General features: G+C 35.4%; 1 pseudogene across 1 annotated transcript; it reads left to right on the top strand.

The window, feature by feature from the left end:
* The first annotated feature begins 2,482 nt into the window (after nucleotides 1–2,482).
* On the top strand, nucleotides 2,483–20,250 carry LOC149897949 (uncharacterized; annotated as a pseudogene). The gene is made up of 10 exons (XR_016458132.1): nucleotides 2,483–2,740; nucleotides 3,808–4,045; nucleotides 7,162–7,302; nucleotides 13,329–13,534; nucleotides 14,245–14,429; nucleotides 15,181–15,441; nucleotides 16,140–16,347; nucleotides 18,484–18,629; nucleotides 19,041–19,163; nucleotides 19,358–20,250. The product of XR_016458132.1 is annotated as an uncharacterized LOC149897949 (transcript).
* Nucleotides 20,251–20,510: the final 260 nt, after the last annotated feature.

The raw sequence follows: 20,510 nt of genomic DNA, 5'->3' as shown, positions 1-20,510 counted from the left end.
TACCTACATAAGCCTACATTTATCTTACCTAATATAATATGATGTATAACATATTTATGTATTTCTTTTTTTACTTGTATTTACATGGTGCTGAATAAAGTGTATTTATTATTATTTATTATTATGTAATACATCAATATTGGGTGCAATACACAAATATGTTATTATTTTATAATCTACCATCTAATATAAAAATTGTATTACAATACTTTGTGTGCTTGACGGCTGTGTTGGCTGTGACATTCCTTTATTTTACATATAACATATTTTTATTAATGTTATACAGCCTCTATGAAATATATTCAATCACGATAGTAAACAGCAAACCTAGTAATATTTACACTTCATAAAAATGATAAAGCTAAAAAATATTTTTGTCGAACAAATATTTGTTGAAAATCTGTGAATTGCATGTCATCGCGCTGAATTCGTGTTATGATAGGTTCTTTTCAATAACAGGGTTTACGAAGCTTTGCTCGATTTCTCTCTGAAAATATTATCTCACTCAATACAAATGTATAAGATACTTATAGCTTTAAGTGTTAAATATAATGGCAATGCTTAGGAACACCAGTGACTTAATGTGACACTACCCGTCATTTCAATAACTAATAATTAACAATTGCATATCTTATGAATAATATGTGTATAAGTACAGCGCCTTGTGGGACCCCCGAAGTTACTCCTACACATTGTAAACAACACGTCATATTATTTTACCGATGTGCATTATTGTGTGCCTTCATTTCATGTATTGAAAACAAAACACCAAAAAGATAAATAACTAATTTTATATTTTATAACAAATATGAACCACAAACATAAACACTTCACCTAAAAGCTTCAAGAGTTCTAGACTCAAACAAAATAGTTGTCAACGTGTTATATTAGTTTTGTTTCGTACCTTTTTATTTTCGTTCATCTTTTCGTTTCGTTACCTGCCTATTAATTTCTACACTGTTAGATGCCTAGGCCTTAGGAGAAAGTTAGATCACTAATTTACTACACAAGGCTGTATACCTTTATGTTTCACGGACACTGAGCTTCTTTTTAGTGTACTCCTGACCTCACACACCGTACATGCCCGCAGTTACCTCAACTCTTGGCTTCACACCTTCGGCCTTCGGTGATGGTCTGCGCCTGCTACTGATAGCGCATTGTCGGGGCGGCGTACAATATCCTTACTCTTATGTCTACCTTTCACGGGAGTACTCTTAAGGGAGGCGTCGATTTGCCAGCGGAGCAAAGTCGATGGTCCGTTAAGTGTATTCCGAGTGCGGTTCGGCTCGGGGGCGGTCAGTGGTTGTTGGTAACGTGGTTATGGGGCAGCGGCGGCCTGGGGCGAATGTCCGCCGGCGGTGCGAGCGCTGTTCGAGCCGAGGAAACCGGCCGCGCGCGCGCCGCCGCTCACCAGATACGCGGCCCCGGACGGTACCATCCTGCTGCTCACGGAGAACGGGACCCGCCTGATGACCCGCGCCGCCGCCGCAAGCCTGCTTCGCGCCGCCCTCCTCTCCCCGCGCCCCTCTCGGCCCCGTCACGGTAACCGCCGCCGCACCTCTCTCTCTCTCTATGTGTCTATCGGATTCCGTCGCCTCTTGCACTGCACGCTTCGCTATCGCTTCGTAAGGTAGGAGCGCGTGAGTGACCGGCCCGTTTGGCTGAATTATGAATGAATTCACTTTGCAATACGCTTTCATTGGGTATATGTTGGTGATCTTGCAAATTTTGTTCAGGAGAAATAGTATTTAATGGAGGATTGAAAGTATTCTAAAGTTGTGAACGTTTCGTCTTATAACATTTTAAAACACGACATTGTCTCATCCTTCATTATCATTAGATGTTATGAGCACTTGAAAAGGTTAAAGGTGGGAATAAAACGGACTTCGAATGTGATACTAGAATCTGAATCTTAGTATCAATAGAAACAATAACTCGTTTCCGCTGCAACCGACTCTTAACTGTAGTTTGGCTTTGAAAGAAATGAAACCATTAATTCGCTCCTACTTTATGCCCGCATGCTTTCAGTACTGCTACTTTCCTTTATTCCTTAAATTTAAAACCACTTTAGACTTTCAACGGAAGGGAATGAGCCAATTAATCCAATTAACGCGTTCGCTTTGAAGGTCTAAATTGTGTTCAATGTCTATAATATAAGCATGCTGCATGCTGCATCTCCTATTTCTACGATTTCTATGGTTACTGCGCGGCATAGATTTTGCTTAACGACAGTTCTATAACGTCGTAAAGAGCTTTGCTAAGAATAAATAATCAGTATCCAAAATTAACGTACGTGGTTTTTAATTTTTGTCCTTTGTATCATACGTTTTTGGATATCGTTGTTTGTTTGTCGTTTTTTATTTAGTAGGGTTATGTATGTATGTGAGACCGGCCCTGCGCGATCGCCTTAGTAATTAGAGTCCGTTCGCGCTACGGCCCGGTCGTCGCTTGCCTCAGCTAAGCGATACGGATTCAATTCCAGTAAAGCTGATGTCGGACGGACGAAATGCAAATCGGAACACGACAGGCGTGACGTCATGGATTGGCGGTATGTCGATAACGCAGGACGGCAACCTAATCGCCCCGGACAAAATAATGAGTCACGTCCATCGCTATGCGAGCCCGCACTACAAACCCCACGGCCATCATTACCACCGCTGGAACCATGAGCCCGGGGGGAGCGAAGACCCGCTTTACGCGACCAAGACCGTCTACGGACCGGGATATATCGATGAAAACCGTATGTATTATTACGTTCACTAATCTCTAGAAACTAGACTAGTCTTAAAGAGATTAGTCGACGATTAAGATTAAAGTGTTACGATAAATATCAGGTACACTAACCAAATATTTAACCATAGATATCGTAATGACACGTTTAGCTTCGGATCTGTACAGGTAGAAGAACACCGTCATCAAACACGGATTTGTTTCAGGCACTACCAGGACTCATGTCATTACCATCCACTTTAGCCCCTAACCAAGAGATAGAGAGTTTAGTCCCGTAGATTTAAGGAGGGTTTTTACCGGTAGATAAAAAAGTAAAGCTTTGCGTAGTGAAAGTAATGAATAAGCATCTAGAGCTTACATTAACCTTGCTTTCTTAATTCATACAAGCAAGAGGAGATTTAAAAGCGGTTTAGACAGCTTTGACACATCTTCGCGAAGCTTTGCGATTCAGATTTATGCGAGACCAATTTTGTGTGTCGATTTAACTACTTTTTTACTTGACTTTAAAGTTTATATTTAGGTGGTAAGTTACGGAATAAGATTCGGATAAAATTATATTTTTACAGTTATACACAATATTAGCATGGTATATCGAGTTTTGCTTGCAATCAAAAAGTTTTTCTCACGTAATATAAATTTATCATGATCAACTCATACTGTACACGAGTTCCATGATTTCACAAATTATTTAATTATTTTATAAGTATTTCCTATTTACGCATGTAGTAATGTATTATTACCACTTTAACACTATTTTATTATATTACATTATTTATCCATTTTTAAGTTATATTTTTGGTTTAATATTTACATATTATTTTCATGACACGTTTTATGTGATATTTATTTTACCAGTATATTTATTTATTCCTATAATATCAACATGTATATGGCACAGCACACAGACGAGATATTTTATTATTCACACTGACAAATTCAACTTAGTTTAAATTCGGTTAGCAATAGGTCGAACGTTCGAGGCGTCAAAGCGATAGAAACGTATATACTAATATTAGACGACCTGCACGTTTCGCACAAGAGGGGCGCATGCTAACATAATATAACATACACCTACAGAGAGGATTGGGAAGGAAAACGGTAAAGCAGGTGACGACAAGGCGGCGCTGCAGTCGACGTGCCACGTGGCGCTGGACACTTGCATCAAGGACAGTGAATGTGTGGGGTCCCTGACGCCGGTGCTGCAAAAGTGCCATGCGACGGACTGCGACCGTGAGGGGTGCATGGCGGCTCTGCGGAACTTTTATAGGAAGCCTGGCGTTCATTGGAACACGGAAATCGCGTTTTGTTTGTGCAAGTAAGTATACTAAGTATGAATTATGCGGAAATGGTATAGATTTGATGTTAATTTGTTGATAATTTTAAATTAAATTCTCACGTATAGAGAAAAATAAGTCTAAGCTACACTTGATATGATTTGTAGCTCTTCGAAAAAATGAAGTTGGATAAAAGATATTATTAAATTAACTATTTTAAATGTAAAAAATTAAAACTAACGACTTATAAGAAAGCTCTACATGATTAATCAAGTTTAAAATCCACATATACATAAAAAAACATTCTTCTTTCGTACAGTCGGATAAAATCTCTCCCCTACTGGACATCAAACATTAAAACTGTACACTGTGTACTAAGCCCGTGATTTACTTAACAACTTCGGAACCAATTAAAACAAAACTTCTTACCTTCTGTTACTAAGAACTTATATTGGGATTCTGGGAAAGCTCGTGCAGTGGAAGCGAGATTCTTAATTTGAGATCCATTAAACTAATGTATTAGGGCAAAGAAAACAATTTATATACCCTTAAAGCGAAGTACTGTACTGAGCAACCCCTCTTTTCATGTAGTATGTATATAACACATTTCATATTAATATCTATACTTTTAGGGCGAAGCATCCAAGACACAGTATTTAATTAGTTCAGGAGGTTCAGGTTATATCTATACATACTAATATTATAAAGCTGAAGAGTTTGTTTGTTTGATTGATTGTTTGTTTGTTTGTTTGTTTGTTTGTTTGAACGCGCTAATCTCGGGAACTACTGGTCCGATTTAAAAAATTCTTTCGGTGTTAGAAAGCTCATTTATCGAGGAAGGTTATAGGCTACATATCATCACGCTACGACCAACAGGAGCGGAGCCACGGGGGTGAAACCGCGGGGAGCAGCTAGTATACCTATAATATTACTATGCCAATAAAGATTTTTATTAAATATCATATTTTGAGAAATTATTTTCGCACAGTAATTTCTTGAACTAATATATTATGCGATTTGCAAAAGCTCAGCTCTTAGAATTTATCGAACAAGTTTCAAGAAGCTGTTACATGAATAAATAGTATAAATAATTCTCAATATATTATACAGTTTAAATAGTAATAAAACTTATTATATTTCTTTGCAAGTACGAAAACTTGATACTTTCAGGAATACCATTATGCTAGTACCAAATTCTCGATACTCATAAATAGTTTCTGTTATACAAATCTCGATAATGGTTTGTAATAAAAATCTCCATTATTAAATAATAATTAATACCGTATTATAATAGTCACTCACTTTGTAGATTATTTGTTTGTACATCTTAACCCCTCTTATGTGTAATGACATTTTCCGGATTTTCCCTTTCGGCGCAACCGGGAGCCGGTTGGTCAACAGACAGCGAAATTTTGAGATAGACTTTTACTGTAACTCGATTTTCTCCGTATCTAGTACGAATCAAGTTAATTCAAGTTATAAATCTTATTGTCAATTGAATAATCTTTATTCACTTTCAACCATTTCTATATAAATACTCAATCAAAGCTAACATAGAACTTTCAACATAGGGTACTGTGATATTTAGATAAGTTTCGGTTATAATTTGAATTAAAACAACATTTGGAAGTAATTAAGACATTTTATTTACAACTTATCACATTAGGTTTAAAATAAAACACAAAATTCAAGTGCCACCATACAAATTTTTTACACAACACACGATCTTAATATCGTCACAAAAAACCGCCACTTGAACGAGTCATCAAAAGTGGGTATCGTATTTCAACCTTATTTTAAATGACGCATGCCGATATGGACACGATGTTTTGTTTATTAGAAACTTAAGCTTATAAACTATGTATTACGAAAGCATCGCAGCACTATATTATATATATCTTGAGTAGGAGTTAAACAAAAATGGCTCAAAAATTTGGGTCAAAAATTACGTACATTTAAAAACATAGTTTTTGGAAAAAATATTGCAACTAACGGAACTTTAAGACATTTTCTAAGATTTAGATAGATTCAAGCATCAAAACAAATCAACAAAACAGTATAGTTCTAGGAAATATTTCAAGATATAAGTTGTTAAAAGTAGCAAAAAATTTTTCATTTTGGTACCTGGAGGCTATAAAAGTATGGATACGACTTTTCGTAAAACATAATATTTTCAAGGTATGACTCTTATTAGATGTGTTTGTTTTTTACTATCATACATTCAAAACATCTATTCTGGTCATATTTCGGTAATGTCGCAGTCAGCAATAAATTAAAATTTTAATGCATACAAAAATATTCCTGAGGCATATCCATACTTAGGTAGCATCCTAAAAATACGCAATCTGTTGACGCACCGGCTCCCGGTGGATACAACGTAGTATCGTATTTCACTACATATTTTCATGTTTTTGAAACAAATATAATGCTACCCTATGAAATATATCAAAACTAAGTAGTTTTACGTTTTAGATTTAACATCAACTTGCCTTTTTATCCATTTCTGGCTGAAATATAACGATAATAAAATCGCTATCACGCGTTCGACCTTGCACATGCTGATAGTTACAGACCGATTTTTAGTGAAAATTAACAGAACTATTATATAATTAGTATAAATAATCAATATTTAATAACCCATCCATCGTTGCTTTTAATATTCAGCGAATCACTTTAAGATTAGTACAAGTTTTCACCAAAACAAAAATACGTAGTCACCACGTGCGATGACGGAGTTTTGAATGACGCTAGTTTAAATTTTTTTCACTAGCGCTGCGCAAGTTTTGGCGTCACTAGCCGGCCTGTTTCTTCTTTAAGCATTTGTAATGTGTTAGAAAGGATAGGTTGATATACAATGACGTTGTTTATAGTAAAAACAAAACACTCGAACCCTCACCGGCCCCCGGTTGTTCAACATACACGGCTAAAATGTGACACCGCCGGGAGCCGGTGGTTCAACATACGAGGGGTTAATGGACATCTTATCTATTATATACTGATAATATTAAAAATGCGAAAGTTTGTGGGGACGGATTTGGATAAACTTTACATTAATATACGATAATTCAGAATAACACATAACGTATAGAAACAGCTTTTGGTCCGCGACATCACGCAGCACAACTAGTTACCAATAAATATTTCTTACTTTAACCAGGAAAACGGATAACAAGGAGGATTCATGTATGAACGCACAAGAGAGACTCCACCCGTCGTGTGCCCAGCGTCCTCCCGTCGGTTCACCGCTACCAGCTTGTCATACTTTGGCGCATACCTGCCGAGAGGATCCGGAGTGCAGGTAAATATAACAATGTATAAAAAGAAAAGATGATTGACTGTTCTATCAACGCATAGCTCGAACTACTGGACAAAATCCGATGATAAAGGTTATGAAAGTGTGTACAATGAAAATTTAGTTGACCATGCTGGCAAAGGGCATAAGCTAGTTACCATATATAAAACTAACATATTGAACAATATATAAGTAACATTAATATTTATAGTGCTACAGAAGATAGATTTGTTTGCTGTCTATCAACTTAAAAACTATACAACCAATTTTATAAATTGTTTTAATACTAAAAATCTGATTATCACAATTGATATTAATATCCACAAGTGCACAAGGGCGGATCCAGCAATTGGGCAATTTTCAAAAGCTATATTTTGGTAATTTAATTGATACGTAGATTTAAAAAAAAATTGGTCAAGTGCGAGTCGGATTCGCGAACCAAGAGTTCCGAACAAACATTTTTATATGTTTTAATATTAAATTTATGCTTTTTGCAATTTTTCCTTTATCTGTGCTATAAGACGTAAGTTTCTATTAAATAAAGATTAAATATCAAGATTCTGTGTTCACGGGAAGTACCCTGTAGGTTTTGATTCCTGGCAACACTTGCGAATGTTGATAAGCATGAAATGTATGTTTTAGCAATTTTTCCTCCATCTGTGCTGACACAAGTAGCACAATACCTATAGATTTTGATTCCCTTGCGATAATGTCGAAATTTGCGATAATTTACAACATAAACGGCTGTATCTTTTGATTGCGTTGGCTTATAAGTTTGATTTTTTCACAGCTTTAAGGAACCCAGGGGCGTAGCTACCGCCGTATCTGCCGTATCAATTATACGGGGCCCCCGCGCCAAGGGGGCCCCCAACGTGCGCTTTTGTGAGAAATCTTTACCCTTCCTAAGGGCCCCCAAACAAATTTTTATACAGGGCCCCGCCAAGGCAAGCTACGCTTCTGAAGGAACCATAGATTTGAGTATTCGCTATGAATTTCAGATTGATACCTCCACGCGTTCCTGAGAAAAAGGGTCTTGACAGGCAGACAAACTTGAAAAATATATATTTTTTGCAATTATTCCTGTAAATGTACTATAAGATTTTGCTTTGTACCGAATTTCACGATTCTGAGTTTACGGAAAGTACCCTGTAGGTTTTGAGTTTTGATTCCCTTGCGAATGTCGAAATTTGCGAAATTTTTCGGCATTTACGGCTGTATCTTCTGATTCGTTGACATAGAAGTTTGATTTTATTATAGCGTAAAGGTATTATAGACTTGAGTTTTTGGTATGAATATCAAGTTAATACATGTCAGTTAATACAGCGTTCATGAGTAACAGGGTTGTACCTAAGTTAAAAAAATTTAAAAATATTTTTTTATATTATAATCTAAGGAAAAATTCATGCTTTTCGCAATTAGTAAACAAAGTCGTTGTCTCTGTGCCTATGTCCCTATGTATGATTAAATCTTTAAAACTACGCAACGAATTTCGATGCAGTTTTTTTTATCCCTTTACTCATGAACGTCTACATGTATTTAATTGATATTCACATCAGAACTCAGGTCTATAATAACTTAAATCTGTTATTTAATTCAAATTCTATGTCAACGCAATCTGAAGAAAAAGCAATTAGAGCCGCATATTCTGTAATTCGCAACTACTTGCAAGGGAATCATCAATCAAAACCTACAAGGTACTTCCCGTGAACACAGTCTTGAAATTTGGTTACAAGCAACGACTTAAGCACTTACAAGCACAGATAAAGAAAAAATCCTTTAAACAAAATTGTAAGATACAATATAATGAAAAAATATGTTTGCTCGGAGTCCTCGGTGCGCGAATCCGACGCGCATTTGGCCGATTTTTGGTTATAATAATTAGACTGTATTTTCTATTGTTCATTTAAAAAAAATTTTGCTATTTTATGTCTTATTCATGAACTGGGATATTTCGATATTTGAGGTTTTGTGTGAAAAGTGTAACAGCAAAAGTTGTAGAAAAAAATTTTAATTACATACTTTACCATTACACTTTATTCCGCAGTTATAGATTTTTTCAAAAATCGAAATACCTGTTTTTTGTCCTTAAATTACGACCACAGGTCGACCCTAATAAACTTTTTCTATAATTTTTGTTATATTCTCTTCCGTTACCGTTGTAATTGATTTCATTGTTCTATATTACTTTTATGTCTCAAAATTCAATAAAAACATCATGTTGAACAGTATTAATTTGTTAATTTAAAAAAGTTAATATTAATTTAGTGGTCCGCTTAAGTCGTGGACCTAGCCCAGGGGGGGGTCATGACCCCGTGACCCCCCCCCTGGATCCGCGCTTGCAAGTGCAGTTTTCTACAGGAAGATTTTATTTCTTTACACACGTAGCATTTACTCAGAACGAGTCGTTCTATTCAATAAACGATGTAGCGTAGCCAATTACAAGAAATATCAATACGCCTTAGAAACTTTTATACCGATACTATTCGTTAATCAAAAACTACAAATCCTCCGATAAAATAATTCCTGAACCCGGCTAATTACCGTTTGTATGCCGGCAAAGCGTCCAATATTGGCACATTTCATTTGCTAGAAAACAGCGTGACAGCAATGCAATCACCACGGTAATAGGATATATTCTGAAAGCTATATCCAATAGACATGTTAACCCATTCGATTGATGCGAGAACGCCCCCAAATTGAATAGAAAGGACATGGAACGGCATCACTGTAGAGTTGGAACGTCACTGTGATATATCACAAGTTGTTACGAGTAACTGTTATTTCTTGGTAACGGAGTGCCTGATAGCGCTATTTTTACTTCAAATTCTATTGATATTTATACTCTTTTGTCAAGAATTCATCGTTGTGGTTCAATTTTCTATAATTTTCTAAAAAAGAATACCTATTCTTATAATAGGAATAGGAAAATAAAGGAATAGGTGACTAATATATATAATTATTTATTGATGTATTAATTAGTATATAATTAAATAATGCAGCGAAAATGGATTCAACGCCCTAGTAGCTTTAAAATGCAAATAGACATGACAGATATAAGCAGGAATGTTTTACATAGTGCGTATAGACACGAATGTAATTAAAGTTGTATACTAAATAACGATATGTTTCAATGTATGGTGTTAGATATCCTGTTTCAACAAAGTCAGAATAATACTGTGATTTAAAATAAAGATATTGGGGTACTTTTTCAAGTCTATACCTACCGTTCAAACAATTGTGAAGAATTTTGATCAGGAGATAGAGCCAACATAAAACTTGAACCAACATGTAGGTATTACAAAATATAACGAAGTGTGGAAGGCATTGGAGATTGGATTATAACACACGTCATTTAATATTATTTATTTCAACGTTCTTATAATATACTAGTGGTCCGCCCCGGCTTCGCCCGTGGTACCTACATGTTTAAACTATCCTATCTCTCAAGTTGGATCGAACTGCACATGGTGTGCGAATTTTATTATAATCGGTTAAGTGGTTTAGGAGTCCATTGAGGACAAACATTGTGACACGAGATTTATATACATATATTAAGATAAAAAAGATATTAAAACAAATTTCGTACATACTTGAAGTATATAATTTTCACAGTGATTTTCTGATACCGAAACGTTTTCCCATCCCTAACTCATCGATACAGCAAACTAAAAATAGTCAACTTTGCAGATGCTGAATTTGTGAATACGTTTTTAAGGCAATTCGATATTGCATTAGGGTCGCTTTTCACAATTTGCTTATGAATAAATCTAATAGTCCTTTAGCGGATTACGAGAACCGTTTAGGAATTTTAATGGCTGGACTTTTATAAATGCGCTATATTCACCAGACATATTTTACTTCTTTTTCGAATGAGAAATATCGTCTCTTTTTAAATTGATGTTTCGAAGTAAGTACGAACTTATTTAAGTAACCACTTGGATCATGATTTAAAACAATTAACACGTGAAAATAAATCTATACTGCACACATTTTAAAACAGTCTCAGTCTTTCGCTTATGTACGAAATAAAGTGAACGTCGGGAATTATCGATCCAAATATTCCACAGAGAAATATTATAAAATATATTTTTCCTCTAAATTTAAACAGTACAATGATATTCGAATAATTGGCAAAGTTCAAATGAATTATAAATCAGTTATTGTAAGTATAGAGCTGCCTACACAGTACGTAGGTTGAGGAAATATTATTTCAAATGCCTACTCAATTTCTACACAGTTTAACATTTTGTTGTAAAATTTGTATGAATATAATTTGATATTATAGCAAGCGTGGGCGAGGAATCAAATGTCAGTTGGTTTAGCTTGAATTTATTTGTCTTATTATTCTGTACTAGCTTTCCGCCCGCGGCTTCGCCCGCGTTTTTAAAGAAAAACCCGTTCCCGTAGGATTTCCGGGATAAAACCTATCCTTTGTCCTTTCTCGGGTATCAAAATATGTCTATACCAAATTTCATGCAAATTGGTTCAGTAGTTCAGGCGTGATTGAGTAACAGACAGACAGACAGAGTTACTTTCGCATTTATAATATTAGTATGGATTATTCCCTATATAAAACATTTGTTGAACTTGATATTGCAGTAGTTATTTTTTATTCAAAGAAAAGACCTTTGGATAATAAATTAACTTTTTATTAGAATGAATTTTATGTATGATAGCTAACTGTTATAAGTCATAGTATATTTTTCGAAAAATAAAGTTACGTTGCAGACCTATGAATACTATATAATATGTTTAATAATAATACGTTTTTATAATACATAAAAATAATTATATTTTACATATTTAGTCTATTCATGACTTAAACCTATTACGGAAAAATACCCAACCACACTTTCTTATAACAATGAAGTCTGTTCACAAACTACATAAAAGGGCTTAAATTCTTTGCGATGAGATTGCAAAAGTTCTCAAACAAAAAACTACAGTCTTTAAATAAACAAAAGTTGTAAACATAAGTAGAAAAGACGTGAAAAGCCTGTTCAGACTTAAGTGAGGATAAAAGGTTGGCGATAAGGCATTATTTCGACATTTGTCTGGATTTTCTCAGCTACACCCAAATTGCCGATTCATAACTAAGAGATCTTAAGGGAATCGCTTCAAACTCCTTTTAATACTGAGGTCTATAATTATATATATAGATATTTCTTTAAACCATAAGAACTAGTTTAAAGGAAACGATGATATTTTTAGAAATACATATTATAGTGTTTTATACATGTACGCTTATTGATTTAGTTAGACTGGCTTGTGTTTTCATGTTCCTGAACCCTAACATAACTTGTTTTGTGTGTACTTTAATTTTTATAAACACAATAATAAACACAATTTTTGTAATTACGTATATTTTCAAACCTTTCATAAACATTCGTGCTTATTTCGTATTATATTTAGAAACGTTAACATGAAAATTGTGAGCACCTGAAATACCAAAAACAGGAAAAAGGTCAAGCCCGCTTTACGAATACACTTTCTTTTATTATTTCCTTCTAAAATTCGTACTTCTTTTACTTCAAATACACGGTGCATAATTTTGGTTTCAATTGTACTTAAAATTGTATTATTTCGATTAATTTAATTTTGATGTTGATATCATTAAACATGCTTCGTAATGAACATGAATCTGGAAATTATTTATGTTCAATATACAATCTGTGTCATTTATAACAAGTTGCTTGTATAGTAAAATTCGTGTTTGAAATTTCATTTGATAATGCTCTCTGTTTAAATGGAAACAATAGGTGTATTTTACTCTATGATGATCTTGAAAGTCAAAGAAAATTTTTGAGTTTAATATGGCTCATTGATGCAGTATGATTTTGAGAACGAAATCTATGAAATAGGCTATATTTTTCCCAGCCAAATATAATAATTATATAATTTACGAATGTAGTTCTATGCTTCTGTTGCATCATTTGAACTAGTCTGATTTACTAATTGCCAAACTTCTAGAAATTAAATTTATTTTGTAGAAAGTTCTAGAAATCGTATAAACCAAAAATTTTCGTCCCTAGAATCCGCCTAGAGAACTACGAGCAATGGTGCGCGGTGGACGCAGTGACGCAAGGCTGCGCGGGCTCGCCGGCTGCGTGCCGTGCAGCTGTGGTGGCCGTGCTGGGGACGCAGCTACGGGCTGCGTGTGCGTGCCGGGGAACGGACTTTGCACAACTGTATGACTGTCTCGGCTGGCAGAGGCTGTTGTGGCTGAATCCTTGTGTTGGTGAGTTAGCTAATGTTAGTTCATTTGGTGTTAGTATTATTTTTTGTAGGGAGAGGAAAAGTGATGTAGCAGATGATTCAAGTGGAATGTAATATCGATTTTCTTTTGATAAGAGATAGAGTAGTAAGCTGTTTAGTAAAAGATGTTTAGTCTTAATATATATAAATCTCGTGTCACAATGTTTGTCCTCAATGGACTCCGAAACAACTTAACCGATTATAATAAAATTCACACACCATGTGCAGTTCGATCCAACTTGAGAGATAGGATAGTTTAAACATGTAGGTACCGCGGGCGAAGCCGGGGCGGACCGCTAGTAAAAGATAAATTTGATGGATATTCATAGGATACAGTTGCAGGGATACTGGTAATTAAAAGGCGAGCTTTTAGATGGAGTTATAAGATATATCCTCGAGTGTCCTAAAGCAATCGTAAATCCAATTACTACCGATGATTAGGTGTTAATGAGCCCAGTTAATCATACCGTAGCTACTTTAATTTCAAGTAATCACTATAATAAGATTCAAGGACAAGCAAATAGCTTAATAAGTTTCCTCAAGTTTCATTTAGGGAAATCCATATTAACTAACCATAAATATATTGAATTACACACCTTCTCAAGTCGTTCGTTTTCTGTAGTTAGGTTTAGACAATCTATCTATACATTCATACATTTCAAGTTTATTTTATCACAATATCAAAATTTTCAGTGGAATCCCAAAGCGACTACCACGTGAAGACCTACGGGCCGCTGCTCACCACCACTCCCTTCGACAACGGCATTCGTTACATCACCGTGGCGCCCGAACCCGCGACCCATCACCGCACCACCACCCACCATAGACACACCACACAGCATGTGACGTTGGACTTGCCGAAGGCGGAGGTTCGACAGGTGAGAGAATATACCATTTTAGATAATCTACTAAACACAATACACTGTTTTTGACCCCAGGTTTGACTAAGAAGGTGGTTCGCCAGTTAATATATAAAAATATTCTAGGTAAGTCAGGTAAGATAAGCGAAAATATATCATTAAAGTAGGCAGTCTTGAAACTTCCATTTAATGATAGAAGATTTCAATGGAAATTATTAGAATTGTGGCCTAAAATCTAAATGGAAAAATGGGAGGTTCGGAGATAATAAATATTTAATGCTGAGTTATTATTACGTTAATAATTAATTATCACATTAATCTGCGTTATCCGAATATTATAGTAATTTAAACATAAATTGATTAATAAGTTAAGGTAATATTTTGTTGTATAAATATTACTGCAATTAAAGTATTTATTGCGTGTGTTCAATCACGTCTTATTAAATGTATCTCCAATAATTATAATTTTACAAAATTAATTTAAACGGGCATGTTCTAAAAACCAGGAAAAGACAGGACCTTTTTTATTTTGTGCAGTATTCACCGAGCTGCCTTGATAAAAACAAAGGGGACGAAATTGATTGATTAAATTGAGACAAAAGAGCCACGAAGACAAAGAACGGAACCTCTTGACTAAAAACAAAGGGCGATACGCGTCTTCACTGACTTGACAGCTTAAAAACCCAACCCATATTCAGGATATATACGAATATATATTGATTTTTAAGCCGTTAAAACCATTTCATTGATAATTATTGTTATTTTCCAGGAAACTCGCGAAGAGCTAAGCCCCATAACTACTATGTCCGAGCAAACAGTGGGTCCCAATGAGATTGCACAAATCTCTGAGCCAGTGATAGTCACGACCACGGAGACGACGTCCACGTCCACGAGCACTACAACGACGACCACGACCACGACAACGACCACGCCGAAACCAACCACTTTGGAGCCTGCGAAGTACTGCGTTGTGAAGAAACCGGAGAGCGATGATAAGGAACAGATTATCAGGATGGGAGAAACTAGACGGGTAAGTTTTTTCAAATAATAAATTTTAACAAGCACTTGATTACCTGTAAATTTGCATTTTGTGAATTATATTTTTGAAAGAAAAGTAAAAATTGTATCTAAGTATTCTCTAGCGTCTAGGGCATGGGTAACTTATTTCTAAATAAATAAATAAATAAAATTATATACTTTGCTATCAATGATTACAGAACTAGAAAATGTCACTCAATTTCGTTCATTAAACAAATATAATTATCTAGGCACTTTCCATTAAGTTGTTTTTGGTGACATATCTGATATCACATACCTAAAAAATACACATTCTCTGTTACAACATTTTCTGTTAAATCAGTTACTATAGAATTAAAGGTCTAGTTCAGAAACTCATTGTTCCATACCTCCAGAATGGAAAGCAAACCATTGTTTTTAATAAATAATGATTTTACGGTGCACATTCTAGCATTGGTGTTCCACAGGGATCAGTTTTAGGTCCATTCTTATTTCTGCTATATACTCATACTAGCTTTCCGCCCGCGGCTTCGCCCGATTTGTCTAAAACATAATAAATTATATACCTACCTTCCTCTTGAATCACTCTATCTATTAAAAAAACTGCATCAAAATACGTTGCGTAGTTTTAAAGATTAAAGCATACATAGGGACATAGGGACAGAGAAAGCGACTTTGTTTTATACTATGTAGTGATCATTCGATCCTCAGCTATACCGCTCAGCGGAGCTCGCGGAGTGCACGGACCTGTGCGTGTGCGAGGCGTCGCTGCAGGTGTCGTGCAAGGTGGCGTGCGTGCCGCGCGCGCCGTGCTCCAGCCGCCTGGCGCACTACTCGCACGCCGCGCCCGCCTACCAGGCGTACCGCGGCCGCTGCTACTGCTACTCCGGGTCTTTTATCTGCATGCGGCCTAACCCGGGTGAGTGCACTATACGTTTATGTAGTGAAATATAAGAAGCCCTGCAAATAAACACTGAAGAGTTTATAAATTTATAAAGAATAGAAAAAATTCGATCACGAGGCGGGACTCGAACCCGCATCCTTCGCGCCATTCCGGGGCGGATGCCTAACCAACTCAGCCACTCGTGACCCGCCAGAGCAATCGAATTTATTCTATTCTTTCAGTTTTATGTGTCTGAAAGAATAGAATAAATTCGATTGCTCTGGCGGGTCACGAGTGGTTGAGTTGGTTAGGCATCCGCGCCCCGGAATGGCGCGAAGGATGCGGGTTCGAGTCCCGCCTCGTGATCGAATTTTTTCTATTCTTTATAAATTTATATTTATAAAGCATTTAAATGCCATAAAACCAAAAATATAATTTCAACACTGAAGAGTTGTTTTTATTAACACGTTCACTGCGGCACCTAAAATGCCAAACTTACCGTTGTTGCGGCATGTCTTCCATACTTCACATCGGCAAGTTCACCACTGTGCGTCATGAGCCATTTTTATCACATCCCACCTTCTGACTTTGAAGGTTAATAATTTCATGAAATTTCAAGATATTTCAAAAAATTTTTTTTCAGATAATAGTATATATAGTCTAGCATATACCGCATGAATAGCTTTTAGTTTGACCGAATAGTTTAAAAGATATGAGGGAAAATGTAAACCCCTGATTTTGTGAAAAATTATTTGCCATCCCGCACTGCGTTGATACGGCATGTTTACAGTAATAGCGATGGGAAACACTGTAAAATAAAACATCGATATCGATATAAATCAATTTTGTATATTTCAGTCTGTTTGTTAACAGATAACGAGATCGTCGATACAAAAAAAAAAACATATAAAACAAGGTACTTGATAGAGTACTATCAGGAAATTGTTCAGTAACTTTTGTTTTAATTTGTTCAGTAACTTTTGTTTTAATGTTTTATATTATTTTCACAACTGTCATCACATTTTTGCATTTATGATACGAAATAAAAGAAAGTAAAAAAACTAAAGCCTTTAAGGTATCATTGTCATTTAAAAAAACTCAAAAGAAAAGTGCTTCGGTCCTGGTGCATCACTATGCGAGACTGACACGCGGCGCGCTCGCAGTACAGTGCGGCATGAGGTGCTTGTCCATGGCAAAATATTTGACATGCCGCACACAAAAGAAACGGTTTCTTTTCTATGCGTTGGTCCAATATTTTGCCATACGATTTTTAAACGAAATTGAGTCCTACTTCAAACTGTGATCACAAAAATATATTTGTCTCTTTTCTAGTCATTGATTAACATCTAAAAAACCTCGCCGCACCACGCTGAAAACTGCGATTTTGGGCGCCGCACTGTGGTGTAGTCGCTGATGGCCCGATACTGGACATGCCGCAGTGAACGTGTTAATAGAGAGATACAATTTTTTTATTGTTGAAATGCAAGTAGTCAATTAATTACAAAAACGATTTTAGACTTTTCATATTGTATAAGTTTCAATATAATTGCTGTATTGAATGTAATTAACATAAAACAAAAACCGAGGCAATATAAACGATTTAGGAATGAATAAAAATTCTTAAAATATTGGAACCATCAAAATAGATGCTGTGGTCATATCGTAGATTTGCTTCGATGACGTCCGGCTGGACTCTGGCGGCACTGACGTGGTGCGCGCGAGTCGCATTTTACGTATTATATTTTATATAGAAAAAAATAAGGGCTAAATTATAAATCTATCCAAAAATTTCCCTGTAAAACCTGATTAGTAAATGAAATGTAAAATTTTCATAAACATAGCGTTCCCCTAATTCTCATAAAACTGATTATGCTTTCAAAATCGATGTTACTTCTGATTTTTTTTTGATCGAGTTAAATGTTTAATATTGTGTTTTTATCCAAAAAAGTCACTAGATCAAACGTTTATCTGTGCTATATATTTTTTTAGGATTTTAAATATGATGATTTCTATCCAAAAACCATGATTTAGAAACATACATTTTGAACAAGGGCGCCTTAATGAAATGCTCGAGCAAATCTACGCATAGACATACTTTCATAATGTCAACCACTTATTGGATTAGGTAAGTAGCTAGAGCTACTTTCAATAAGTCCTTACACACACTTGCAGGCGAGTACCGCCTCCCGGAGGGCGTGTACCTGCTGCTGGGGTTCAGCGCGGTGGACGAGGCGCTGCTGCGGCCGCACACCGGGCTCGGCGCGGAGGACGCCGTGCGCCTGCTGCAGCACTACATGCACCATCTTACACGCGATCAGGTATTGGATAGTTTAGTTTAGTAGCAATTTAGATGACTTAAGTTATTTTTATGAATGATTGGAAACTTTATTTTGCATTTGTTTTGTTAGAAATACTTATAATCTGTACCAGAGAACGTTACATTTTTGGATTGTTGGACAATTTAATACTGTAAGAATAACAAATTTAAAATAAATGGATTAGATATATGAAATTTTAACTAAGAAGTACTTTTGATCCCGATTGAGTGCACAGATCTGGCAATGTAATCAAATATAATCAAAAGATTGGAAATAACATATAAATCACACATACCTCTCAAAAGGGCTCGATATTCCATCTTAAATTTTCTTAATTTACAAATAACGTTTTCGAGAACTATGTTAATTTATTTCATCAATTTAATAACCCTGCTTCATATCAATTTTCAGACAAACTGCACGTTAACCCTGTTCAACATTAGCAATGAAAATGTGATCATATCAGCCAGCATCCCTCCCAAAGAGCAAGAAATACTTAAAGAAGCTGGGGACGATCTCTTGGACAAGGAAAAGGTAACAAAACTGAATCTGTATTTTATTTGTCAGTCTATTAATCTTTATGAATGTCGTGATCGAATTGGTATTTTAATTAAATTCCCTTTTTAAAATTTCTACATTCTACAAAGTACGTAAATTTGCTAGTTGGTTTAGCATTAAAAATAATCAAAATAGAACCAATCTTAGAAAAATATTTTCAATGTTCTCAGGAGGCATGCATCGATGTACTGAAGATCGTGAAATCGCGTATCAACTCCCAGCACGAGGACATCTCCTCCCACTTGCTCCTCTCCATTTTCAAAATCGCCGAAGTTGACGTCGTTTACCCCACACCCCCCAGCTCCAATGTCTCTCACATCACCCCAAATAAAATATTATATATCTTTATTATCTTCATCACTATCATCTATCATTTTAATTTTACCCTCACTAACCTTTTCAAAAATATCGTCAATTGTTTCTCGAATTTACACGACTCTAGGATTAGTAAATCGGAACGAAACTCTTCACAAGTCGTTCCTTTCTCAAAGAGTTATATTATAAAAGATTTTTTATCTATTTTGAAATGTTACGATGAATTTATTGATATTAGTGACGTAGTCGTTGTGAATTATGGAGATATCTCGCACGATGCACTCGCTTTAGATAAAGCACGAACACATATCACAAATTATATAGACGTAAGAGATATAGATGTATATAACGTTAAGGAAACGAAACATATCGTAAAAGCTGTGAGTATTACAATATATACTTTTAATGAACTCGTTGCTGATGCAATTATACCTAAATATTTTTCTAGAGATTATATTGGATGTACTATTGTTTCGGAGATGCTTTTCGGTGAGTTCTTTTTTGAAAAAATCGCGTCCTTTTCTTATGGGATTGTGAAATCCGTTAGCTTAGGACTAACTCTAGTAGTAGTATGAAGACTGAGATGAACTAAACATATCATTAGTTAAGTGTATTTCGTTTATTTTCGACTTAGAACTGGTGCTTGTAGGAGGATCTTAAGGCTGGGTTTTGTAAATAAATATACTACGCCTTTTACACTATTAGAATTCTGTTCCAGCTCTGATAGTACTCGATGATTTTTTATGCAAACGAGTGTTTTTTATCTGTGAAATTTGAATACTAATTTAGACTCTAACGTACTGCTCTGAGGAAAAAAATACGCTGAAAATTAAACTTAGTCAATACAACCCATGTTTTCCTTTCCATGGAACGTCCATTATATTTCATTACAGAAATCTCCAAACTATCAATGATTGGATCAAAATTGTATGATTTCCTTCCAAAACTAATCTAAGTATACATTTTCAGGTCGATTTAAGATACTTAAAAGGTTACGACGAAAAAATA

This window comes from Colias eurytheme, chromosome 24, assembly GCF_061535395.1.
Source record: "Colias eurytheme isolate Ceu_HAF_F1 chromosome 24, ilColEury1 Martin Lab GWU primary, whole genome shotgun sequence".
In the NCBI taxonomy this organism is placed as follows: Eukaryota; Metazoa; Arthropoda; class Insecta; order Lepidoptera; family Pieridae; genus Colias; species Colias eurytheme.
The sequence above is the reverse complement of the archived record's forward strand: the minus strand, read 5'-3'. Positions and strand labels throughout refer to the sequence as shown.